Below are 27,454 nucleotides of genomic sequence, written 5' to 3'. Positions count from 1 at the left end.
GTACAGTCTTATTAAAATTAGATAATAGTATTTATTCTCGGAGCACGCTCCCATTTAACCATAAACAACAGTTTATATACAAAATATGACGTCATTGGTTACAGAATAAATCTCCTCCTCTTAACCAAGATAAAACAGGTTTGAAAGTTCATTCCAACTCACCAGCGCACACACGTGACACACAATATAATTTATTCTCCTGAAGGCTCACTATAATTTATTACCACTTTAGCAGACAACTCAAGATAATGGAAGACCTAAAAAGTTACTCACTGCCTTATCTAAACATCTCAGGGCTAAGTTGGGTCAGTTCAACCATAGTTTAACCACCCTTTTTGCTTACTTTATAACCCACAGCACAAATCTCTCTGACTAAGTTGGAATGGTGTTTATTATGTTTTAATTCCTCCTTGTTCATACTACATAATCCCTTCCTTATGAATTAACATTATTAATCAGAAATAATAATAACACAGTGCAGAGTTCAATTAGTTATAGTTTTACCAAAATGTAGACATTGTTTTAGTCATTATTCATAAAATTCCTAACACTAACTTAATCAATAAAACCGGATATATTTTCTGTACTCTGTTACCCAGGCCTTGATCAATGTGGGGGGTAACCGCTACACGTTCCCCTGGACCACCCTGGAGCAGTTCCCTCTCACCCGGCTTGGGCGGCTGCGTCTCTGCTCCAGCCCCGAGGACATCGCCAGGCTCTGTGACGACTACGATGAGACCCAGAGGGAGTACTTTTTCGACCGGAGCCCCACAGCGTTCCGGGTCGTCTTGAACTTCCTGGCGGCCGGGAAGCTCCGCCTCCTGCGGGAGCTGTGTGCCGTGTCACTGCACGATGAGCTGGACTACTGGGGGGTCGACCCCGCCCACATGGAACGCTGCTGCCGCCGGCGCATGTTGGACACGTGTCGAGGAGGTACATTGTTTCTGTAAAGTGTTTGTTTATTTATTTAACGTTTATTTCACATTTATCTGACTTTTTTTCAAGGGGAACCTGGTCTAGAAGAAGGCTCCATTTATTGGGACATTTATGTGAAGTTGCCTTTATAACTAAGGCTTGATTGTGATTTTGATTGTGATTTTGATTGTGATTTTGATTGTGATCTTGATTGTGATTGTGATTTTGATTTTGATTGCGATTTTGATTGTGATTTTGATTGTGATCTTGATTGTGATTTTGATTGTGATCTTGATTGTGATTTTGATTGTGCTCGTGATTGTGATCTCGATTGTGATCTTGATTGTTATTGTGATTGTGATCTTGACTGTGATCTTGATTGTTATTTTGATTGTGATCATGATTGTGATCTCGATTGTGATCTCGATTGTGATTTTGATTGTGATCTTGATTGTGATCTCGATTGTGATCTTGATTGTTATTTTGATTGTGATCTTGACTGTGATCTCGACTGTGATTTTGATTGAGGTGGCGGAGCGTGAGCGTAAGGAGGAGGAGTGGAGACAGAGGAGGATGAAGCTACAGAGGCTCCCCCTGTTGGCTGAGACGGAGACGGGCTACCGCAGGCTGATGAGCAGGTAGAAACAGCAGGGTTAAACACGAGGTACAGATCTCGGATCAGCTTCCCCTCCTCCAATCCTAACCTTAACCATTAGTGGGGAAAATGACAAACTGACCCAGGATCAGCATCTTCACCCAAGTACATGTATAACAGTGGTCACATGGTCTGTATAACCGTGGTCACATGCTCTGTATAACAGTGGTCACATGGTCTGTATAACAGTGGTCACATGGTCTGTATAACAGTGGTCACATGGTCTGTATAACAGTGGTCACATGGTCTGTATAACAGTGGTCACATGGTCTGTATAACAGTGGTCACACGGTCTGTATAACAGTGGTCACACGGTCTGTATAACAGTGGTCACACGGTCTGTATAACAGTGGTCACATGGTCTGTATAACAGTGGTCACATGGTCTGTATAACAGTGGTCACATGGTCTGTATAACAGTGGTCACATGGTCTGTATAACATAACAGTGGTCACATGGTCTGTATAACAGTGGTCACATGGTCTGTATAACAGTGGTCACATGGTCTGTATAACAGTGGTCATACGGTCTGTATAACAGTGGTCACATGGTCTGTATAACAGTGGTCACATGTTCTGTATAACAGTGGTCACACACTCTGTATAACAGTGGTCACATGGTCTGTATAACAGTGGTCACATGGTCTGTATAACAGTGGTCACATGCTCTGTATAACAGTGGTCACACGCTCTGTATAACAGTGGTCACATGGTCTGTATAACAGTGGTCACATGGTCTGTATAACAGTGGTCACATGGTCTGTATAACAGTGGTCATACGGTCTGTATAACAGTGGTCACATGGTCTGTATAACAGTGGTCACACAGTCTGTATATCAGTGGTCACATGTTCTGTATAACAGTGGTCACACACTCTGTATAACAGTGGTCACATGGTCTGTATAACAGTGGTCACATGGTCTGTATAACAGTGGTCACATGCTCTGTATAACAGTGGTCACACGCTCTGTATAACAGTGGTCACATGGTCTGTATAACAGTGGTCACATGGTCTGTATAACAGTGGTCACATGGTCTGTATAACAGTGGTCACATGCTCTGTATAACAGTGGTCACATGGTCTGTATAACAGTGGTCATACGGTCTGTATAACAGTGGTCACATGGTCTGTATAACAGTGGTCACACAGTCTGTATATCAGTGGTCACATGTTCTGTATAACAGTGGTCACACACTCTGTATAACAGTGGTCACATGGTCTGTATAACAGTGGTCACATGGTCTGTATAACAGTGGTCACATGCTCTGTATAACAGTGGTCACACGCTCTGTATAACAGTGGTCACATGGTCTGTATAACAGTGGTCACATGGTCTGTATAACAGTGGTCACATGGTCTGTATAACAGTGGTCACATGGTCTGTATAACAGTGGTCACACGCTCTGTATAACAGTGGTCACATGCTCAAAGACTGACGAGGGAGACAGAGGGCTTTCTTTCTCTTGTTGTTTGTTACAGGAGACAAACTGAGAAGAGCGTAACACAGTTCCCTATTAGTCAATGCACTGATCACGATCCCAATAGCTGTGTCCTTCCTTCAGAGAACAGTAGTTATACTCATAACGTTACGTTATGTCTTCATGAATTTGTAAGACAACAGGATCTGTAAACAAGATCTCCAACAAAAAGGGTAAAAAAATATGATTTTTTTCTAACTCTCGTCCACAGGTTGAGAGAGGTGGTGGAGAACCCCCAGTCTGGCTTGGCAGGGAAGATGTTTGCCTGCTTCTCTGTGATCATGGTAGCTGTGACAGTCATCAGCCTCTGTATCAGCACCATGCCGGATCTACGCCAAGAGGAGAGCAAGGTAAGTGGAACATAACCACTGAGCTAAAGCCCAGGGGTTAGCTTGGGGGAGCTAATACATCGTCTTCCGGGTGCAAGGAACCTACTAAAATATGCAATGTCCTTCTTTCAACCGTTTAGATTGTGAAGATAGCTCCCCATCAATAGTTAAACCTGTCAGGTTTTGGCCAAGACTGTTCGGGTTTTGGTCACTAGATGTCCCCATTGCACCTTTTTTGTACCTTTTTGTTTTTCTTGCTCTAATTATTGTTTGCACCTGTAGGTCATTCCCTTGTTAGTATTTAAACCCTGTGTGTTCCTCAGTTCCTTGCTCAGTGTTTGTAAGTTAGCACCCAGCCCCAGCCCAAGCCTTGTTTTATACAGATATTTCTCTTGTTGGTTTTTCCAGAGGTTCTCTGGTTTAGTTCTTGTGTATTATTTGAGTAGTCTTTTGAGGTTTGTTTTTCCCTGCTGTTTTTTACCACTTTGTGGAGTTTCTTTTGTATTTTGGAGGATTTCCATTTTGTGCCTCTTGGCTTTATTTTTGGACATTGTGGATTTAGTTTCTTTGCCTGAAGATTTTGTTCTTTTATTAAACCACCATCTCTAGTACTGCTGTGTCTGCCTCATCTTCTGGGTTCTGACGATTATTAGTGACTGTTTCTCGCACCGGGTCCTGACAAAACCAAGCTTTGTTGGGGAAAAAAAGGGTACATTTCTCAGCAACTGTGGTTTGTTTCAGTCTCCATGTCTTTTCCCCATATCTATATGCTATCATAACCACTCTCTCCATCTTCATCTTAATAATTGATTTATCTTTCATCTCTCTGTCTGTCTGTCTCTTTCTCTCTCTATCTCTCTCTCTCTCTCTCTCTCTCTCTCGCTCTCGCTCTCTCTTTCTTTCTTCTCTCTCTTTCTCTCTCTCTCTCTCTTTCTTTCTTCTCTCTGTCTCTCTCTCTCTTTCTTTCTTCTCTCTCTCTCTCTCTTTCTTTCTTCTCTCTCTCTGTCTGTCTCTCTGTCTGTCTCTCTCTCTCTGTCTCTCTCTCTCTCTCTCTGTCTGTCTGTCTCTCTCTCTCTCTCTCTGTCTCTCTCTCTCTCTCTTTCTGTCTGTCTCTTTCTCTCTATCTCAATTCAATTCAATTCAAGGGGCTTTATTGGCATGGGAAACATGTGTTAACATTGCCAAAGCAAGTGAGGTAGATATTATACAAAAGTGAAATAAACAATACAAATTAACAGTAAACATTACACATACAGAAGTTTCAAAACAATAAAGACATTACAAATGTTATATTATATATATACAGTGTTGTAACAATGTACAAATGGTTAAAGCACACAAGTTAAAATAAATAAGCATAAATATGGGTTGTATTTACAATGGTGTTTGTTCTTCACTGGTTGCCCTTTTCTTGTGGCAACAGGTCACAAATCTTGCTGCTGTGATGGCACACTGTGGAATTTCTCCCAGTAGATATGGGAGTTTATCAAAATTGGATTTGTTTTCAAATTCTTTGTGGATCTGTGTAATCTGTGGGAAATATGTCTCTCTAATATGGTCATACATTGGGCAGGAGGTTAGGAAGTGCAGCTCAGTTTCCACCTCATTTTGTGGGCAGTGAGCACATAGCCTGTCTTCTCTTGAGAGCCATGTCTGCCTACGGCGGCCTTTCTCAATAGCAAGGCTATGCTCACTGAGTCTGTACATAGTCAAAGCTTTCCTTAAGTTTGGGTCAGTCACAGTGGTCAGGTATTCTGCCACTGTGTACTCTCTGTTTAGGGCCAAATAGCATTCTAGTTTGCTCTGTTTTTTTTGTTAATTCTTTCCAATGTGTCAAGTAATTATCTTTTTGTTTTCTCATGATTTGGTTGGGTCTAATTGTGCTGTTGTCCTGGGGCTCTGTGGGGTGTGTTTGTGTTTGTGAACAGAGCCCTAGGACCAGCTTGCTTAGGGGACTCTTCTCCAGGTTCATCTCTCTGTAGGTGATGGCTTTGTTATGGAAGGTTTGGGAATCGCTTCCTTTTAGGTGGTTGTAGAATTTAACGGCTCTTTTCTGGGTTTTGATAATTAGTGGGTATCGGCCTAATTCTGCTCTGCATGCATTATTTGGTGTTCTACGTTGTACACGGAGGATATTTTTGCAGAATTCTGCATGCAGAGTCTCAATTTGGTGTTTGTCCCATTTTGTGAAATCTTGGTTGGTGAGCGGACCCCAGACCTCACAACCATAAAGGGCAATGGGCTCTATGACTGATTCAAGTATTTTTAGCCAGATCCTAATTGGTATGTTGAAATTTATGTTCCTTTTGATGGCATAGAATGCCCTTCTTGCCTTGTCTCTCAGATCGTTCACAGCTTTGTGGAAGTTACCTGTGGCGCTGATGTTTAGGCCGAGGTATGTATAGTTTTTTGTGTGCTCTAGGGCAACAGTGTCTAGATGGAATTTGTGGTCCTGGCGACTGGACCTTTTTTGGAACACCATTATTTTGGTCTTACTGAGATTTACTGTCAGGGCCCAGGTCTGACAGAATCTGTGCAGAGGATCTAGGTGCTGCTGTAGGCCCTCCTTGGTTGGTGACAGAAGCACCAGATCATCAGCAAACAGTAGACATTTGACTTCAGAGTCTAGTAGGGTGAGGCCGGGTGCTGCAGACTGTTCTAGTGCCCGCGCCAATTCGTTGATATATATGTTGAAGAGGGTGGGGCTTAAGCTGCATCCCTGTCTCACCCCACGACCCTGTGTGAAGAAATGTGTGTGTTTTTTGCCAATTTTAACCGCACACTTGTTGTTTGTGTACATGGATTTTATAATGTCGTATGTTTTACCCCCAACACCACTTTCCATCAATTTGTATAGCAGACCCTCATGCCAAATTGAGTCGAAGGCTTTTTTGAAGTCAACAAAGCATGAGAAGACTTTGCCTTTGTTTTGGTTTGTTTGGTTGTCAATTAGGGTGTGTAGGGTGAATACATGGTCTGTTGTACGGTAATTTGGTAAAAAGCCAATTTGACATTTGCTCAGTACATTGTTTTCATTGAGGAAATGTACGAGTCTGCTGTTAATGATAATGCAGAGTATTTTCCCAAGGTTACTGTTGACGCATATTCCACGGTAGTTATTGGGGTCAAATTTGTCTCCACTTTTGTGGATTGGGGTGATCAGTCCTTGGTTCCAAATATTGGGGAAGATGCCAGAGCTAAGGACGATGTTAGAGTTTTAGTATAGCCAATTGGAATTTGTTGTCTGTATATTTGATCATTTCATTAAGGATACCATCAACACCACAGGCCTTTTTGGGTTGGAGGGTTTTTATTTTGTCCTGTAACTCGTTCAAGGTAATTGGAGAATCCAGTGGGTTCTGGTAGTCTTTAATAGTTGATTCTAGGATTTGTATTTGATCATGTATATGTTTTTGCTCTTTATTCTTTGTTATAGAGCCAAAAAGATTGGAGAAGTGGTTTACCCATACATCTCCATTTTGGATAGATAATTCTTCGTGTTGTTTGTTTAGTGTTTTCCAATTTTCCCAGAAGTGGTTAGAGTCTATGGATTCTTCAATTACATTGAGCTGATTTCTGACGTGCTGTTCCTTCTTTTTCCGTAGTGTATTTCTGTATTGTTTTAGTGATTCACCATAGTGAAGGCGTAGACTCAGGTTTTCCGGGTCTCTATGTTTTTGGTTGGACAGGTTTCTCAATTTATTTCTTAGATTTTTGCATTCTTCATCAAACCATTTGTCATTGTTGTTCATTTTCTTTGGTTTTCTATTTGAGATTTTTAGATTTGACAGGGAAGCTGAGAGGTCAAATATACTGTTAAGATTTTCTACTGCCAAGTTTACACCTTCACTATTGCAGTGGAACGTTTTACCCAGGAAGTTGTCTAAAAGGGATTGAATTTGCTGTTGTCTAATTGTGTTTTGGTAGGTTTCCAAACTGCATTCCTTCCATCTATAGCATTTCTTAATGTTACTCAGTTCCTTTGGCTTTGATGCCTCATGATTGAGTATTGCTCTGTTCAAGTAGACTGTGATTTTGCTGTGGTCTGATAGGGGTGTCAGTGGGCTGACTGTGAACGCTCTGAGAGACTCTGGGTTGAGGTCAGTGATAAAGTAGTCTACAGTGCTACTGCCAAGAGATGAGCTATAGGTGAACCTACCATAGGAGTCCCCTCGAAGCCTACCATTGACTATGTACATACCCAGCGTGCGACAGAGCTGCAGGAGTTGTGACCCGTTTTTGTTGGTTATGTTGTCATAGTTGTGCCTAGGGGGGCATATGGGGGAGGGAATGCTGTCACCTGCAGGCAGGTGTTTGTCCCCCTGTGTGCTGAGGGTGTCAGGTTCTTGTCCAGTTCTGGCATTTAGGTCGCCACAGACTAATACATGTCCCTGGGCCTGGAAATGATTGATTTCCTCCTTCAGGATGGAGAAGCTGTCTTCATTAAAGTATGGGGATTCTAGTGGGGGGATATAGGTAGCACACAGGAGGACATTTTTCTCTGTTAAGATAATTTCCTTTTGAATTTCTAGCCAAATGTAAAATGTTCCTGTTTTGATTAATTTAATGGAGTGAGTTAGGTCTGCTCTATACCAAATTAGCATTCCCCCTGAGTCCCTTCCCTGTTTCACACCTGGTAGTTTGGTGGATGGGACTACCAGCTCTCTGTAACCTAGAGGGCAACCAGTGGGTCCGTCTCCTCTGTACCAGGTTTCTTGCAGGATGACTCTCTCTCTCTCTCTCTCTCTCTCTCTCTCTCTCTCTCTCTCTCTCTCTCTCTCTCTCTCTCTCTCTCTCTCTCTCTCTCTCTCTGTCTCTCTGTCTCTCTGTCTCTCTGTCTCTCTGTCTCTGTGTCTCTGTGTCTCTGTGTCTCTGTGTCTCTGTGTCTCTGTGTCTCTCTGTCTCTCTCTGTCTCTCTCTGTCTCTCTCTGTCTCTCTGTGTCTCTCTGTCTCTCTGTCTCTCTGTCTCTCTGTCTCTCTGTCTCTCTGTCTCTCTGTCTCTCTGTCTCTGTGTCTCTCTGTCTCTGTGTCTCTCTGTCTCTGTGTCTCTGTGTCTCTCTGTCTCTGTGTCTCTGTCTCTCTCTCTCCCTCTCTCTCTCCCTCTCTCTCTCCCCTCTCTCTCTCCCCTCTCTCTCTCTCCCTCTCTCTCTCCCTCTCTCTCTCCCCTCTCTCTCTCTCCTCTCTCCCCCCTCCCTCTCTCTCTCTCCCTCTCTCTCTCTCCCTCTCTCCCCCCTCCCTCTCTCCCCCCTCCCTCTCTCCCCTCTCCCTCTCTCCCCCCTCCCTCTTCGTCTCCAGGGCGAGTGTTCCCAGAAGTGTCGTAACATGTTTGTTGTGGAGACAGTCTGCGTAGCTTGGTTCTCCTTGGAGTTCCTGCTGCGGTTCCTCCATGCTCGATCCAAACTAGAATTTGCCCGCGGGCCCCTGAACATCATTGATGCCGTGGCCATCCTACCCTACTACATCTCTCTGGTGGTGGTCGAAAACAACACGACTCTGGAGGATGGCAGTGCAGGGGCAGGTGGAACAAACATATTTCATTATCATATTTTTTTGGGGTGAACAATTGTTTTGCATGAATTCACTTTATTAATTACACTCAATGAGAATTATAGTAGGATAATCTGGACAACAGTGTTATAATGGGGTTAGCTATAGCTAGCTAGGCTAGTGTGGCACAACGGTGTTATAATGGGGTTAGCTATAGCTAGCTAGGTTAGTGTGGCACAACAGTGTTATAATGGGGTTAGCTATAGCTAGCTAGGTTAGTGTGGCACAACAGTGTTATAATGGTGTTAGCTATAGCTAGCTAGGCTAGTGTAGCACAACAGTGTTATAATGGGGTTAGCTATAGCTAGCTAGGTTAGTGTAGCACAACAGTGTTATAATGGGGTTAGCTATAGCTAGGCTAGTGTGGCACAACAGTGTTATAATGGGGTTAGCTATAGCTAGCTAGGTTAGTGTAGCACAACAGTGTTATAATGGGGTTAGCTATAGCTAGCTAGGCTAGTGTAGCACAACAGTGTTATAATGGGGTTAGCTATAGCTAGCTAGGTTAGTGTGGCACAACAGTGTTATAATGGGGTTAGCTATAGCTAGCTAGGTTAGTGTGGCACAACAGTGTTATAATGGGGTTAGCTATAGCTAGCTAGGTTAGTGTGGCACAACAGTGTTATAATGGGGTTAGCTATAGCTAGGCTAGTGTAGCACAACGGTGTTATAATGGTGTTAGCTATAGCTAGCTAGGTTAGTGTGGCACAACAGTGTTATAATGGGGTTAGCTATAGCTAGGTTAGTGTGGCACAACAGTGTTATAATGGGGTTAGCTATAGCTAGCTAGGTTAGTGTGGCACAACAGTGTTATAATGGGGTTAGCTATAGCTAGCTAGGTTAGTGTGGCACAACAGTGTTATAATGGGGTTAGCTATAGCTAGGCTAGTGTAGCACAACGGTGTTATAATGGTGTTAGCTATAGCTAGCTAGGTTAGTGTGGCACAACAGTGTTATAATGGGGTTAGCTATAGCTAGGTTAGTGTGGCACAACAGTGTTATAATGGGGTTAGCTATAGCTAGCTAGGTTAGTGTGGCACAACAGTGTTATAATGGGGTTAGCTATAGCTAGGCTAGTGTGGCACAACAGTGTTATAATGGGGTTAGCTATAGCTAGCTAGGTTAGTGTGGCACAACAGTGTTATAATGGGGTTAGCTATAGCTAGCTAGGTTAGTGTGGCACAACAGTGTTATAATGGGGTTAGCTATAGCTAGCTAGGTTAGTGTGGCACAACAGTGTTAGAATGGGGTTAGCTATAGCTAGCTAGGTTAGTGTGGCACAACAGTGTTATAATGGGGTTAGCTATAGCTAGGCTAGTGTGGCACAACAGTGTTATAATGGGGTTAGCTATAGCTAGCTAGGTTAGTGTGGCACAACAGTGTTATAATGGGGTTAGCTATAGCTAGGCTAGTGTGGCACAACAGTGTTATAATGGGGTTAGCTATAGCTAGCTAGGTTAGTGTGGCACAACAGTGTTATAATGGGGTTAGCTATAGCTAGCTAGGTTAGTGTGGCACAACAGTGTTATAATGGGGTTAGCTATAGCTAGCTAGGTTAGTGTGGCACAACAGTGTTATAATGGGGTTAGCTATAGCTAGGTTAGTGTAGCACAACAGTGTTATAATGGGGTTAGCTATAGCTAGGCTAGTGTAGCACAACAGTGTTAGAATGGGGTTAGCTATAGCTAGCTAGGTTAGTGTGGCACAACAGTGTTAGAATGGGGTTAGCTATAGCTAGCTAGGTTAGTGTGGCACAACAGTGTTATAATGGGGTTAGCTATAGCTAGCTAGGTTAGTGTGGCACAACAGTGTTATTTTTTTATTTTTTTATTTCACCTTTATTTAACCAGGTAGGCTAGTTGAGAACAAGTTCTCATTTGCAACTGTGACCTGGCCAAGATAAAGCATAACAATTCGACACATACAACACAGTTGTTACACATGGAGTAAACAAAACATACAGTCAATAACACAGTAGAAGTCTATATACAATGTGAGCAAATGAGGTGAGATAAGGGAGGTAAAGGCAAAGAAAAGGCCATGGTGGCGAAGTAAATACAATATTTAGATCCTGTATGAAGGGATCTGTCCAGGAGAAGGTGATCAGTTGAGTCAGGTGTGTTCAGATCCTGTAGGAAGGGATCTGTCCAGGAGAAGGTGATCAGTAGAATCAGGTGTTAGATCCTGTAGGAAGGGATCTGTCCAGGAGAAGGTGATCAGTAGAATCAGGTGTGTTAGATCCTGTAGGAAGGGATCTGTCCAGGAGAAGGTGATCAGTAGAGTCAGGTGTGTTAGATCCTGTAGGAAGGTATCTGTCCAGGAGAAGGTGATCAGTAGAATCAGGTGTGTTAGATCCTGTAGGAAGGGATCTGTCCAGGAGAAGGTGATCAGTAGAGTCAGGTGTGTTAGATCCTGTAGGAAGGGATCTGTCCAGGAGAAGGTGATCACTAGAATCAGGTGTGTTAGATCCTGTAGGAAGGGATCTGTCCAGGAGAATGTGATCAGTAGAGTCAGGTGTGTTAGATCCTGTAGGAAGGGATCTGTCCAGGAGAAGGTGATCAGTAGAGTCAGGTGTGTTAGATCCTGTAGGAAGGGATCTGTCCAGGAGAAGGTGATCAGTAGAGTCAGGTGTAGGAAGGGATCTGTCCAGGAGAATGGTTGGCAAGCCCTGAAATAGAAACTACTGTATATTGCATTAACTATTCAACCTATTTCTGGATTTTAACAACCTACCATATTAAGCAACATTGTGTACTTTCACCTCTGTTCCCCAGGTAGGGGGTACCTGGACAAGCTGGGTCTGGTCCTGCGTCTGATGCGTGCATTACGTATCCTGTACGTGATGCGGCTGGCGCGCCACTCCCTGGGCCTCCAGACCCTGGGCCTGACCATGCAGCGAAGCACCCAAGAGTTCAGCCTCCTCCTGCTCTTCATCACCGTCGGCATGGCCCTCTTCTCTCCCATGGTGCACCTGGCCGAGAGCGAGCTGGCGCCCAACGCCGCCACCGCGCCCCAGCACAGCTTCAGCAGCATCCCAGCTTCCTATTGGTGGGCCATCATCTCCATGACGACCGTGGGCTACGGGGACATGGTGCCGAGGAGCATCCCGGGTCAGGTGGTTGCGCTGAGCAGCATCCTGAGTGGAATTCTCATCATGGCGTTTCCTGCTACTTCCATCTTCCACATGTTCTCCAGGAGCTACCAGGAGCTGAAGCTGGAGCACGAGAGGCTGTGGAAGGAGGAGACGGGGGCCGCTCTGGCCGCTGACAACCTGGAGAACAGGAGGGAAAGGGAGGCGGAGAGGGAGGCGGAAGTAGAGATGAAGGCGGAAGCTGTCGCGGAAACGGACAGCTACTGGCCCAGACGCCGAGACTTTGTGGAGTCTCTGTGCCAGTCCCTTGGAGGAGGGAACGGAGGGATGACAGAGGGGCAGCAGGCTACGCTCCCGGCTTGTGGGGAACAGAGGGATGACAGAGGGGCAGCAGGCTACGCTCCCGGCTGGGGGGAACAGAGAGATGACAGAGGGGCAGCAGGCTACGCTCCCGGCTGGGGGGAACAGAGGGATGACAGAGGGGCAGCAGGCTACGCTCCCGGCTGCAGCATTCTGATCTGAAGAAGGATACCAGACCTGATGCTTACTCCGACACTGTAAAAAGTGGGATGACACTGTTGTTCGTCTGAATTGCTTTTTCTGATTGGTATAATAGAAAATTAGTCTTTGGTTCGTTCAACTTGTTCTATGCTATTTGTCTGAAATCAAGTAACACATTTGAGAGATCAGTTTTCTTATTTTGTCAATCTTGTCTCATCGCTGTAACTCCCCAACGAGCTTGGGAGAGGCGAAGGTGGAGTCATGCTTCCACCGAAACATGACCCGCCAAACCACGATTCTTAACACCCTCCCGTTTAACCCAGAATGCAGCCGCACCAATGTGTTAGAGGAAACACCGTTCAACTGACATCCAGGGTCAGCTTGCAGGCACCCGGCCCACCACAAGGAGTCGCAAGAGCGCGATGAGCCAAGTAAAGCCCCACCGGCTAAACTCTCCCCTAACCCGGACGACGCTGGGCCAATTGTGCGCTGTCCTATGGGACTCCTGGCCACGGCCGGTTGCGGCACAGCCCAGTCAGCCTCTAGCACTGCAATGCAGTGCCTTAGACCACTGCTCCACTCGGCCCGTGATTTTTTAAATTGAATGAAATCGATATTCGCATTGCATAGTGGTGGGTGCAATGTAGCGGTGGCAGCCTATCAGAAAAGTTGTAGCCATGGCCTAATGGGGAGGGCATGGTTTTCAGTTTGTTAATTTTGGCCACCCGTGAGAGTGAATGTCATTCTAGGTAATGTGTTCTGTTTTTAAACGTTTATATGTTCACTGCTGTCACTGAAGCTGAAATGATATCTGCGTAAGTACTGTGACACTAAAGAGCCTGGAAGAGTTCCCGTTGACGAGATGGACATCATTTGGTTACGATATTGTAACCAGTAAATGTGAAAGTCTTATATAAAGAGAGTGTTTGGAGTCATTATTTCATGTTATGGAACCAACTAAATATGTCGAGTAGCCCTTTACACTCGTACCTGTATATGGATTCAAAATGGCAGATTTGGAAACTGATAAGCGCCTAAATGGGAATGCAGTGGCTGTACAGTAACATGCTATACATGATGTCAGAGCTCAGTGGCTGTACAGTAACACGCTATACATGATGTCAGAGCTCAGTGGCTGTACAGTAACACGCTATACATGACGTCAGAGCTCAGTGGCTGTACAGTAACACGCTATACATGACGTCAGAGCTCAGTGGCTGTACAGTAACACGCTACACATGACGTCAGAGCTCAGTGGCTGTACAGTAACACGCTATACATGACGTCAGAGCTCAGTGGCTGTACAGTAACATGCTACACATGACGTCAGAGCTCAGTGGCTGTACAGTAACACGCTATACATGACGTCAGAGCTCAGTGGCTGTACAGTAACATGCTACACATGACGTCAGAGCTCAGTGGCTGTACAGTAACATGCTACACATGACGTCAGAGCTCAGTGGCTGTACAGTAACATGCTATACATGACGTCAGAGCTCAGTGGCTGTACAGTAACATGCTATACATGACGTCAGAGCTCAGTGGCTGTACAGTAACACGCTACACATGACGTCAGAGCTCAGTGGCTGTACAGTAACATGCTATACATGACGTCAGAGCGCAGGGTCTCTGCTGAACAGATCTGTTTTTGACTGACAGCTGTTCTGAAATTGAGCACCGCACGCGACAAGAAGTGGCCCCCATCCCTCCTACTAATTGGGAAACTTTTCCCATTTTTTTGTTTTGTCTGAGTGAGGGAAATGCTGTAAATTACGAGGACTATATATATTTTTTAAGATTAGCCATTGAGGATTAGAATAAATACCGCTTTGCCCGTCATTCAAGTAAACCAAACACCAGTGACTCAAAATGTGTACTTCACATTTCCATATCATAGAACTCATGTCATATACAGTTGTCAACGTTTATGATCACTATGTTTGAGGTACAGTTACCAGATGACATGGCGTTATACCCTGGGTTGTCCTGAACACAATGAGTCTGTTTGATGTACAGTTACCAGATGACATGGGGTTATACCCTGGGTTGTCCTGAACACAATGAGTCTGTTTGATGTACAGTTACCAGATGACATGGGGTTATACCCTGGGTTGTCCTGAACACAATGAGTCTGTTTGATGTACAGTTACCAGATGACATGGGGTTATACCCTGGGTTGTCCTGAACACAATGAGCCTGTTTGATGTACAGTTACCAGATGACATGGGGTTATACCCTGGGTTGTCCTGAACACAATGAGTCTGTTTGATGTACAGTTACCAGATGACATGGGGTTATACCCTGGGTTGTCCTGAACACAATGAGCCTGTTTGTTGTATTGTGAAGATTTGCTGCAGACCACACATCTGAATGCACATCTGAATCCATTCTATGCCACCAAAATTACCATCTGCTTCTCTGAATTGCCTACTGAAAGCCTTTGAACTAGGCAAAGTCAGTTAAGAAAAATATCTTATTTTCAATGACGGCCTAGGAACAGGCTATAACTGCCTTGTTCAGGGTTAGAACGCTTGGGGATTCAATCCAGCAACCTTTCGGTTACTGGCCCAATGCTCTAACCACTAGGCTACCTACCGCTCCACTGAAAGCCTAACACTGTAACATCGTATTTTATCATTTAGCTAGTCATATTGGCAACAGAACAAGCTTTGAAATGATGCCCACCTGACCCAGATTTCAAATATAATGAACCGTTTTGTGATTGCGTAAACAACAACAGTAATTGTGTAAAGGTAATGATGCAGGGCTGAGTTCCAAAGAAAACAACTACAAGTTTGCTTGCTCTACTTCCTCAACGGCACAGCTAGGAGACCTCAAAAAGCACTTTACAGATGAAAACTCTTCTTTGACTCATAAAAGTCTATTGATATTACTTAGGAACTGTGTACAGTTTGAAGAGGTGTGTGGCCACTTGGAAACACTAAGTTAGACCTCTCACTCAAACCCTTGTCATTTTTTTAGTCTTATGTTGCACCTACCCACATTTTTACAAGAATATTCTTATCGTCATGTTACTGAATGTATCCAGAGTATTCTCAGATTTCGTTGTCAACACATGCTGCCAAAAGTACAGTAAATGTAAAATGCACATAAAATCAAGTGTAATATTTGGATTCAGTCTTGTGTCAGGTGAACTGTTGTGTCCCCACCTTTTAGTCTAATCATTTCCCCATAATCTCCACTGTTCCCTTTTAGTTTCTACCGTGAGTTTCTCTATTTCTTCTGTGAGAACCATTTCAATTTAGCGCTATTCATATAGGAAAATTCCCACGAGTGTAAAGGGGTTAAAAGGAAATGTATTTACTTGAATGCAACCCAATTAAATATAGAGAAAATCTACTTGGTACAACATGAAAAAATGGGTTGTATATATATATATATATATATATATCACTGTATTTTTGATCTCCTTGATGCAATTTTCACAAGTATGTGGTACATTTTCACAACTCTTACATGTTGACCACACCGCTCACGTCACAAAATAAATGTACACATACATGTTACTTAATCATTGCACCCACACTGCTCGCGCGCGCCAATGAGCGTCTGCCTAGCCAGGCGCTAAAATTGAACTTGGTTCTATTTGTGACGCTTAATTAATGCACTGCAAGTCCGGGCTCTCCCATCTCCTCATTGTATTTTAGGAGCATATACCCACGTGGGTGATTGAAAGATGAACTGACGTCCATACTCCAGTCCTTTTGGTTGTGGTAATGCACCTTAGAGTTGGTTGCCAACCGCCATATAAAGACCAAAGAAGAAGAAGCCTGAAGGAGGAGAGATCACTAGAAACAAACTCTGTTTACCCTTTTATGTGTGGATTAATTGTCAGAGTAGAGGACCTTGTGCATTTCAGGTAAAATAACAACCCAATGTTTATATCCCAGGATAAATTAGCTAGCAACAGCAAGCTAGCTAGCTAAATTGCCATAAATGTTTAATGCTTTTCGACCTCTCCCCAAATTAATATAATTGGTTCAGAGCTCGTTTTGACATTTCAACGTGCAAGTCCTGATCTCGTCTGGGGTGGGGGGGACAAAATCAACGCTCTGGCCAGCATGTTAGTACAAAACTCAAAACAGATCATCAAAAAGACAAATCATACAGTCACTTTTTTTCACTGAACTTAATCAGTGTTTTCTAGAAATGCATGTTTCATATTGTAATACATGCTCGTATAAAGTAATTGTCTTTCGCAATGCAATGCTCACATTACTGTTGATATGGTTCCCTCCTCTTTTGTTAAAAGACATTTTACTATTACTTAATCCGACTGCTCTTAATGGATGATCACAAATGTTTGGTAAACCTGTAGATTTGACCGTTTTGTCTACTACAGATCATGAGAACTACATAATGAAAATGTATGTCTGTAAAGTATAAACTTAAAAAGTACGATATTTACTTCAATGTTCTACTATGACGATGATTATTATGATTTTACTTCACAGTAAATAAATAAAAAATCGGATATACTGTATGTAACAAAATAAAATCTAAGTTTATTGGTCACGTACACAGATTAGCAGATGTTACAGCAGGTGCAGCGAAATGCTTGTGTTTCTAGCTCCTACACTGCAGTAATACAATATCCATACAATACCAATACTCAAATAATCCAGAAAGTCCAAAACAAGAAAGAAATGCATCCCCTATGCAGTAAATGTGTACACAAAATGGGGTTCACACTGCTTTTCTGAAATTGCATTGGCCAATACAGTACTGTAATACTGTAATATATGCCATTTACATCACAGACAGGCCACACATTCTGGTATGTGACCCCAGTGGGAATTGAACCCAAAGACTAGCTAAATACCGAGCTAACAAAAAACAACATCCCACAAAACTAAAGTGGCAAAACAGGCTGCCTAAGTATGATTCCCAATCAGAGACAACGATAGACAGCTGTCCCTGATTGAGAACCATACCCGGCCAAAACATAGAAATAAAGAACATAGAGTTTCCCACCCGAGTCACACCCTGACCAACCAAACATAGAGAATAAAAAGATCTCTACGGTCAGGGCGTGACAAGAAGGCCCTTAAAATTGTTAACGACTCCAGCCACCCAAGTCATAGACTGTTCTCTCTGCTACCGCATGACAAGCGGTACCGATGCACCAAGTCCGGAAGCGATCCTGAACAACTTCTAGCCCCAAGCCATAAGACTGATAAACAGTTTGTCCGGGTAGCTATTGTTTAACTATTAATCTATCTGCGTTGACCCTTTTTGCACTCTTTTGACTAATCACATACGCTGCTGTTACTGTTTATTATCTATCCTGTTGCCTAGTCACTTTACCCCTACCTATATGCACACTACCCGTTCAAAAGTCTGGGGTCACTTAGAAATGTCTTTGAATGAAAAACACATTTTTTGTTCATTAAAATAACATCAAATTGATCAGAAATACAGTGTAGACATTGTTAATGTTGGAAATGACTATTGTAGCTGTAAATGGAAGATTTATCACTCCTGTGTTCCAATGGCACGTTGTGTTAGCTAATCCAAGTTTATCATTTAAAAAGGCTAATTGATCATTAGAAAACCCTTTTGCAATTATGTTAGCACAGCCGAAAACTGTTGTTCTGATTAAAGAAGCAATAAAACTGTCCTTCTTTAGACTCGTTGAGTATCTGGAGCGTCAGCATTTGTGGGTTCGATTAAAGGCTCAAAATGGCCTGAAACAAAGACCTTGTTTCTGAAACTCGTCAGTCTATTCTTGTTCTGAGAAATTAAGGCTATTCCATGCGAGAAATTGCCAAGTAACTGAAGATCTCGTACAACACTATGTACTACTCCTTTCACAGAGCAGCACAAACTGGCTCTAACCAGAATAGAAAGAGGAGTGGGAGGCCCCGGTGCACATCTGAGCAAGAGGACAAATACATTAGTGTCTAGTTTGAGAAGCAGACGCCTCACAAGTCCTCACCCGGCAAATCCAATAAATAATACCCGCAAAACACCAGTCTCAACGTCAACAGTGAAGAGGCGACTCTGGGATGCTGGCCTTCTAGGCAGAGTTGCAAAGAAATCTTGCAAAGAAATCTCAGACTGGCCAATAAAAAGAAAAGATCAAGATGGGCAAAAGAACACAGACACTGGACAGAGGAACTCTGCCTAGAAGGCCAGCATCCCGGAGTCGCCTCTTCACTGTTGATGTTGAGACTGGACAGAGAGACTCTGCCTAGAAGGCCAGCATCCCGGAGTCACCTCTTCACTGTTGATGTTGAGACTGGACAGAGAGACTCTGCCTAGAAGGCCAGCATCCCGGAGTCACCTCTTCACTGTTGACGTTGAGACTGGACAGAGGAACTCTGTCTAGAAGGCCAGCATCCCGGAGTCGCCTCTTCACTGTTGATGTTGAGACTGGACAGAGAGACTCTGCCTAGAAGGCCAGCATCCCGGAGTCACCTCTTCACTGTTGACGTTGAGACTGGACAGAGGAACTCTGCCTAGAAGGCCAGCATCCCGGAGTCACCTCTTCACTGTTGACGTTGAGACTGGACAGAGGAACTCTGCCTAGAAGGCCAGCATCCCGGAGTCACCTCTTCACTGTTGACGTTGAGACTGGACAGAGGAACTCTGCCTAGAAGGCCAGCATCCCGGAGTCACCTCTTCACTGTTTCTTTAAACACTCAAGTATTTCACTGTTAGTCTTCCCCTGTTGTTTATTAAGCATGTGACAAATAATATTTGATTTGAACTCTGGTGTTTAGCCACGTACAGGACCAGTACAATACATACGTACAATACAATACTGTAAAATACAAACACAATTGCAATACAGAAGGAAGATGTATGATTGTGTCATGAAATGTGGTTAAAAGTCATGGAAAAGTCTTGAAAAATGTGTATGAACCCTGTTACGGATACAGGTATCCTGTGTGTGTGTATCCTGTGTGTGTATTTCGAGAGATGGGAATGTGTTGGACTACGTTAGTCGCTTCCGTGAGTGCCTACACCAAGCCTGTGCTCTTGCAAAGGAAGCTCTGTCTTCCTCACAGAGGAGTATGAAAAGACACTATGATAAAGAGGCTGTTTCTCGTCCACTACAGCCAGGTGACCAAGTACTGGTGTTATTGCCTGTTCCAGGATCTTCACTGTCAGCTCGTTTCTCTGGTCCTTATTTCATTGAAAAGAAATTAAGTGAAACTGACTATGTGCTTCAAACTCCTGATAGAAAACGCCAATCTCAGTGTGTGTGCCACAATAACATGTTGAAAGCATACCACACCCGACCCAGTCACCCAGTTAGATAGTTCAAAAACACAGGAAGGTACTGCTGTCTCCTCTGCTTCTACTGCTATGATAGTGGACTGTCACATTAATGATGTTGATGGAGATGGATTAGAGTTGCGCAATACTTAGCAGCAGTGCATTAGATTGCCCAACTCAGAAATGCTGCTGTCTCTCCAGTCAGGTCTGGTTCATTTAACTGACGGACAGGCCGACGATATTGTGAGGCTACTACACAGTTTCCCATGTCTCTTTAATGACGTCCCTACTCGCACAAACGTGTTGGAACATGACATTAATGTTGGAAATGCTGCCCCTATCAAGCAACACCCATATCGTGTCAACGCTTCCAAGAGGAAGATAATGAGGGGTGAGATTTGTTGGAGAATGACCTGGCTACGCCAAGTTTAAGCCCTTGGAGTTCTCCTTGCATTCTGGTTCCTAAATCTGATGGTACGTCCAGGTTATGTACGGATTATTGAAAAGTAAATTCTGTCACAATGCCAGATTCGTTCCCGTTACCCAGACTGGACGACTGTATCGACACTGTTGGTGCTGCTACTTATGTAACTAAGTTGGACCTCTTAAAAGGTTACTGGCAGGTTCCGTTAACCTCACGTGCTTCTGATATTTCTGCCTTTGTGACCCCAGACAACTTCCTACAGTACTCTGTCGTGGCTTTTGGAATGCAGAATGCACCAGCTACTTTCCAACGACTGGTTAACTCCGTTGTAACGGCTGTCGTCTTCCTCCTCGTCTGAGGAGGAGAAGTTTGAAGGATCAGAGGACCAATGCGCAGCGTGGTAATTGTTCATCTTATTTAATGAAGTGAACAACTCAAAATACAAAAACAACAAAGTGAAAACTGAAACAGTTCTATCTGGTGCAGACACACAAAGACTGAAAACAACCACCCACAAAACACAATAGAACACAGGCTACCTAAATATGGTTCCCAATCAGAGACAATGACTAACACCTGCCTCTGATTGAGAACCATATCAGGCCAAACGAGAAACCCCATATAGAAACAGAAAACATAGATCATACCCACCCAACTCACGCCCTGACCACACTAAAACAAAGAAAATACAAAAGAACTATGGTCAGAACGTGACAGCCGTATTAGCTGGCGTTCCCAATTGTAGTGCCTACCTTGATGATCTAGTAATTTATTCGTCTGAGTGGTCAGATCATGTTAACTCTCTAAGGGTAGTATGTGAACGTTTGGCAGCTGCTTCTCTAACCCTGAACTTGGCAAAGTGGGAGTTTGGGAAGGCTACTGTTACCTATCTCGGCAAAGAGGTCGGCCATGGACAGGTGCGCCCTGTTGATGCCAAGGTATTGGCTATAACTGCATTCCCCGCACCTACCACCAGACGAGAGCTACGCCGCTTTTTAGGGATGGTTGGCTACTACCGTAGTTTCTGTAAAAATTTATCTGCGGTAGTTGCTCCATTGACCGATTTGCTCGGTCCGGCTAGATCATTTGTGTGGTCCCCTGATTGTAAGATAGCTTTTGAATGTGCTAAAGCCCTCTTGTGTAATACCCCTGTACTTGCTGCTCCGGATTTTGAACAACCGTTTAAACTGGAGGAAGATGCTAGTGCCAGAGGTGCTGTTCTACTGCAGCAGGACAAGAGTGGAGTGGATCATCCCGTTTGTTATTTTTCACGTAAATTTAACAAATGTCAAACAAACTATGCGACCATAGAACAAGAAGCTCTAGCTTTGTTGTTATCTCTGCAATACTTTGAAGTATATATTGGTTCCAGTGCCCTACCAGTGATCGTATATACTGATCATAATCCCTTAGTGTTTCTCCACCGGATGTACAACCTGTACCAGCGCCTTATGCGTTGGGCGCTTATTGTGCAGAATTATAACTTGGAGATTCGCCACAAAAAGGGTTCTGATAATGTATTAGCAGATGCTTTGTCTCGTGTGTAATAAATTTTTTGGTATGTTTTGTAAATACTGTGGTCGCAATCCCCCCTAGGGTTGCTCTTTTAAGGGTGGGAGTGTTACGGATACAGGTATCCTGGGAGTGTTACGGATACAGGTATCCTGGGAGTGTTACGGATACAGGTATCCTGGGAGTGTTACGGATACAGGTATCCTGGGAGTGTTACGGATACAGGTATCCTGGGAGTGTTACGGATACAGGTATCCTGGGAGTGTTACGGATACAGGTATCCTGGGAGTGTGTATCCTGTGTGTGTATTTCTTTTCTCTCCTTCTCCCCTCACAGGTGTCAATCATCATTCTCCAATCAGTCATCAATCAGAAGACACACCTCCTCCTTCCATTAGCCAATCACATCCCCTTTCCTTGGTTTAAAAACCCATTCAGTTCTCTCTGAGTCGGGATCTCTCCTTTTCTATGCATAGATCTCTCTTTTGTTTTTGCAACGACATTTCACTGTCTGTTACCCTGTGAGTATTGGTTTTGTTATGGTGTTTGACTGTTTGTTTGATGGTGGGAAAAGGGGGTACCAAGACAAGTTGCCCATTGGCATACACTACCCGTAGGTAAACTTTGTCTAAATACACTAGTTAGAACTGGGCGGACCACCCTCTGTATTTTTGGTTAGTTAGTTAGCTGTTGTTGAAGCAGGTAGACTAGCTTAGGGGTGTTTTTGAATGCTTATTATTTCTTTCCTTGGGTCCAGCTCAGCCCCTTTTCCCGACCCCCTTTACCGTGTGTTTACAAATAAACCGTGAGTGTTTGACGGTAATTTAGATGTCTGTGGTTTTTTGTTCTCACTGTTACGTTTTCACTATTATACATTGCATGAGAAATGTTACGGGTCTCGTTACCATCCCCCCCTAGACTGCCGGGCCAAAGGGATTATTAACAACCCTTAACAATGATTAATCAGATGTCTACAGCATAATGTAATTTGTGTATTTCGGGGAACATAGTCTAATGTACCAACTTGGAAAAAGACAGCTGCTGCACTTCTTTCATCCCAAGTCAAGCAGTGAATAAACCTGTTTATCAAGTTGCAACCTATTTCGTTAAACACTCAACTTCCTTTTCCCCTTTAGTTAACCTGAATAAATAACATAAATACAAACTACAGTTGTTTTTTCTCCTTTGGTGCTATTTCACAAGTATGTGGTGAATTTTAAAACATTTTAGTACAAAACTCAAAACTAGTAACACTTGTACAGATGTAGGATCTTAATTTGATCACTCTTTTATTGCTAAGCACTCACAGTGTATTTGAGTTTTAAAAAGGCTTCTAAAGTTTGTAATTCACTTTTTAAGGTCAAACTTGATTTGCCCTCACACATTTTTTTTTATCAACCCCTACAAAAATACACATGAATTATAATCCACATAATTCACATTTTCTGTTGCTGCAGGATTATTTTCCTGCTGTAGCAAAGTGGCTCAAAACAAAGATCCTACATCTGATCGCAGCCAGTCATGTTTTATGGTATGACCCAGGTGCAGGCAAATGACAGGTCAGAGGTCAATAATCCAGAGAGGGTGTAAGGTACAGGACAGCAGGTGGGCTCAGGGTCAGGTCAGGTCAGAGGTCAATAATCCAGAGAGGGTGTAAGGTACAGGACAGCAGGTGGGCTCAGGGTCAGGTCAGGTCAGAGGTCAATAATCCAGAGAGGGTGTAAGGTACAGGACAGCAGGTGGGCTCAGGGTCAGGTCAGGTCAGAGGTCAATAATCCAGAGAGGGTGTAAGGTACAGGACAGCAGGTGGGCTCAGGGTCAGGTCAGACAGAGGTCAATAATCCAGAGAGGGTGTAAGGTACAGGTACATTTTGTTTGTAGACATCTTTCACCACAACTTTTTATCCAAAATATAAGTTTACTGTGAAATATAATCATCACCAAAACACAACATAGTGATGTCTTCTCAATTGTGTTCTTTTAACAACCAGTTTAAAAATATATATTTTGTTACGTAACAGCCTTATTCTAAAACAGATTGAATAAGAAATGTTCCTCATCAATCTACACACAATACCCCATAATGACAAAGCAAAAACAGGTTTTTAGAAATGTTCACACATTTATTACAAATAAAAAACAGAAATACCTTATTTACATAAGTATTCAGACCCTTTGCTATGAGACTCAAAATTGAGCTCAGGTGCATCCTGTTTCCAATGATCATCCTTGAGATGTTTCTACAACTTGATTGGAGTCCACCTGTGGTAAATTCATTTGATTGGACATGATTTGAAAAGGCACACACCTGTCTATATAATGTCCCACAGTTGACAGTGCATGTCAGAGCAAAAACCAAGCCATGAGGTCAAAGGAATTGTCCGTAGAGCTCCGAGACAAGATTGTGACAAGATTGAGAACCTGTCATTAGGAGCCTGTCATTACAGATCTGGGGAACCTGTCATTAGGAGCCTGTCATTACAGATCTGGGGAACCTGTCATTACAGATCTGGGGAACCTGTCATTACAGATCTGGGGAACCTGTCATTACAGATCTGGGGAACCTGTCATTAGGAGCCTGACATTACAGATCTGGGGAACCTGTCATTACAGATCTGGGGAACCTGTCATTACAGATCTGGGGAACCTGTCATTACAGATCTGGGGAACCTGTCATTAGGAGCCTGTCATTACAGCCATAAACAGTGATGCATATTCAAAACGCAAGATAGGCTACAGAAATAAACTGTTTTAAACCTGTATTTGGAGCTGAAAGTCATTCATGTTAGCAGCCAATATCAACTAGTGATATATCATGCAGTGATGCCCTCACAGGCACACCCATGGCTGCGACCCTGATATCATGTCACTTCTCTGGAGTCCAGAGCAGGCAACATCACACTGACTACTTGTAGCAGAGGTTGCAGGAATGGACAGAAAGCATGTTCTGTCTGCCCTCCACCATCACCTTAGAGGGCAGCCTGCCACCAGAGTGCTCATGGTCTGTCTGCCCTCCACCATCACCTTAGAGGGCAGCCTGCCAGCAGAGTACTCATGGACTGTCTGCCCTCCACCATCACCTTAGAGGGCAGCCTGCCAGCAGAGTGCTCATGTTCTGTCTGCCCTCCTCCATCACCTTAGATGGCAGCCTTCCAGCAGAGTGCTCATGTTCTGTCTGCCCTCCACCACCACCTTAGAGAGCAGCCTGCCAGCAGAGTGCTCATGTTCTGTCTGCCTCCACCATCACCTTAGAGGGCAGCCTGCCAGCAGAGTGCTCATGGTCTGTCTGCCCTCCACCATCACCTTAGAGAGCAGCCTGCCAGCAGAGTGCTCATGGTCTGTCTGCCCTCCACCATCACCTTAGAGAGCAGCCTGCCAGCAGAGTACTCATGTTCTGTCTGCCCTCCACCATCACCTTAGAGGGCAGCCTGCCAGGAGAGTGCTCATGGACTGTCTGCCCTCCACCACCACCTTAGAGGGCAGCCTGCCAGCAGAGTGCTCATGGACTGTCTGCCCTCCACCACCACCTTAGAGGGCAGCCTGCCAGCAGAGTACTCATGGACTGTCTGCCTCCACCATCACCTTAGAGGGCAGCCTGCCAGCAGAGTACTCATGTTCTGTCTGCCCTCCACCACCACCTTAGAGGGCAGCCTGCCAGCAGAGTACTCATGGACTGTCTGCCCTCCACCATCACCTTAGAGGGCAGCCTGCCAGCAGAGTGCTCATGGACTGTCTGCCCTCCACCACCACCTTAGAGGGCAGCCTGCCAGCAGAGTGCTCATGGACTGTCTGCCCTCCACCACCACCTTAGAGGGCAGCCTGCCAGCAGAGTACTCATGGACTGTCTGCCCTCCACCACCACCTTAGAGGGCAGCCTGCCAGCAGAGTACTCATGTTCTGTCTGCCCTCCACCACCACCTTAGAGGGCAGCCTGCCAGCAGAGTACTCATGGACTGTCTGCCCTCCACCACCACCTTAGAGGGCAGCCTGCCAGCAGAGTACTCATGTTCTGTCTGCCCTCCACCACCACCTTAGAGGGCAGCCTGCCAGCAGAGTACTCATGGACTGTCTGCCCTCCACCACCACCTTAGAGGGCAGCCTGCCAGCAGAGTACTCATGGTCTGTCTGCCCTCCACCACCACCTTAGAGGGCAGCCTGCCACCAGAGTACTCATGGTCTGTCTGCCGTCCACCATCACCTTAGAGGGCAGCCTGCCAGCAGAGTGCTCATGGACTGTCTGCCTCCACCATCACCTTAGAGGGCAGTCTGCCAGCAGAGTGCTCATGGACTGTCTGCCCTCCACCATCACCTTAGAGGGCAGCCTGCCAGCAGAGTGCTCATGTTCTGTCTGCCCTCCTCCATCACCTTAGAGGGCAGCCTGCCACCAGAGTGCTCATGGTCTGTCTGCCCTCCACCATCACCTTAGAGGGCAGCCTGCCAGCAGGGTGCTCATGGACTGTCTGCCCTCCACCATCACCTTAGAGGGCAGCCTGCCAGCAGAGTGCTCATGGTCTGTCTGCCCTCCACCATCACCTTAGAGAGCAGCCTGCCAGCAGAGTGCTCATGGTCTGTCTGCCCTCCACCATCACCTTAGAGAGCAGCCTGCCAGCAGAGTACTCATGTTCTGTCTGCCCTCCACCATCACCTTAGAGGGCAGCCTGCCAGGAGAGTGCTCATGGACTGTCTGCCCTCCACCACCACCTTAGAGGGCAGCCTGCCAGCAGAGTGCTCATGGACTGTCTGCCCTCCACCACCACCTTAGAGGGCAGCCTGCCAGCAGAGTACTCATGGACTGTCTGCCTCCACCATCACCTTAGAGGGCAGCCTGCCAGCAGAGTACTCATGTTCTGTCTGCCCTCCACCACCACCTTAGAGGGCAGCCTGCCAGCAGAGTACTCATGTTCTGTCTGCCCTCCACCACCACCTTAGAGGGCAGCCTGCCAGCAGAGTGCTCATGGACTGTCTGCCCTCCACCACCACCTTAGAGGGCAGCCTGCCAGCAGAGTACTCATGGACTGGAAGGGTAAAGGGGCATCTGCTCTGCTCCTGCCTGATTAATAGTATGTTAGTATGTTACTCTCTCTCTCTTTACAAAGTAATGGGTCATTTCTCTGGTACTTAAAATAGTTACCAGAAATGACCATGTAATACAATGTATATATTATAAAGTGCTGCCTATGAGGGTATAGAATAGCTTGAATCCTTCTAGAAACAGGGCTGCACCTGAGTTGTTTGCTAGCAGCTTAGATACACTTTCCAACATGAGCTCTGCTTATCTTTTGCGCAATGGCTTCACACACACACACACACACACACACACACACACACACACACACACACACACACACACACACACACACACACACACACACACACACACCTATAGGAGGAAGTATGAGACAAGGTCTCCAGTTACAGTGACAAATGAGATGAAGGTGTGGCCTTCCAGCAGGTAGAGACCAGAGCACCATGGTTACCTAGAAGGATTTGCATATCCCCACGACAATAGTGGAGAGCTCTAGAGACAATACCATTGTTACAACACAGTAGGAAGCTATAGAGACGGACAGCTTGGGTTCTAGTAGAATGGAATAAACAAAACTAACCCCTCAAACTACTTCCTGGAAAACATTTTTTTTTGTGTCTGACGTCCCACTGGTTAACATGTGAAACATACACACCTCAGACATGGAATATTCTGAGAAGTGCTGAGAGAATACATGATCAATCTGAAAAGAGTATGCCAGTATCATCAAAAT

At 44.6% G+C, this 27,454-nt stretch overlaps 1 pseudogene; it reads left to right on the top strand.

The window, feature by feature from the left end:
- The first annotated feature begins 599 nt into the window (after positions 1-599).
- On the top strand, positions 600-12,536 carry LOC120042442 (annotated as a pseudogene).
- The last annotated feature ends 14,918 nt before the right edge of the window (positions 12,537-27,454 follow it).

This window comes from Salvelinus namaycush, unplaced genomic scaffold, assembly GCF_016432855.1.
Source record: "Salvelinus namaycush isolate Seneca unplaced genomic scaffold, SaNama_1.0 Scaffold689, whole genome shotgun sequence".
NCBI classification, from domain to species: domain Eukaryota; kingdom Metazoa; phylum Chordata; class Actinopteri; order Salmoniformes; family Salmonidae; genus Salvelinus; species Salvelinus namaycush.
Note: the sequence above shows the minus strand (reverse complement) of the source record. Positions and strands in the feature narration are given on the sequence as shown.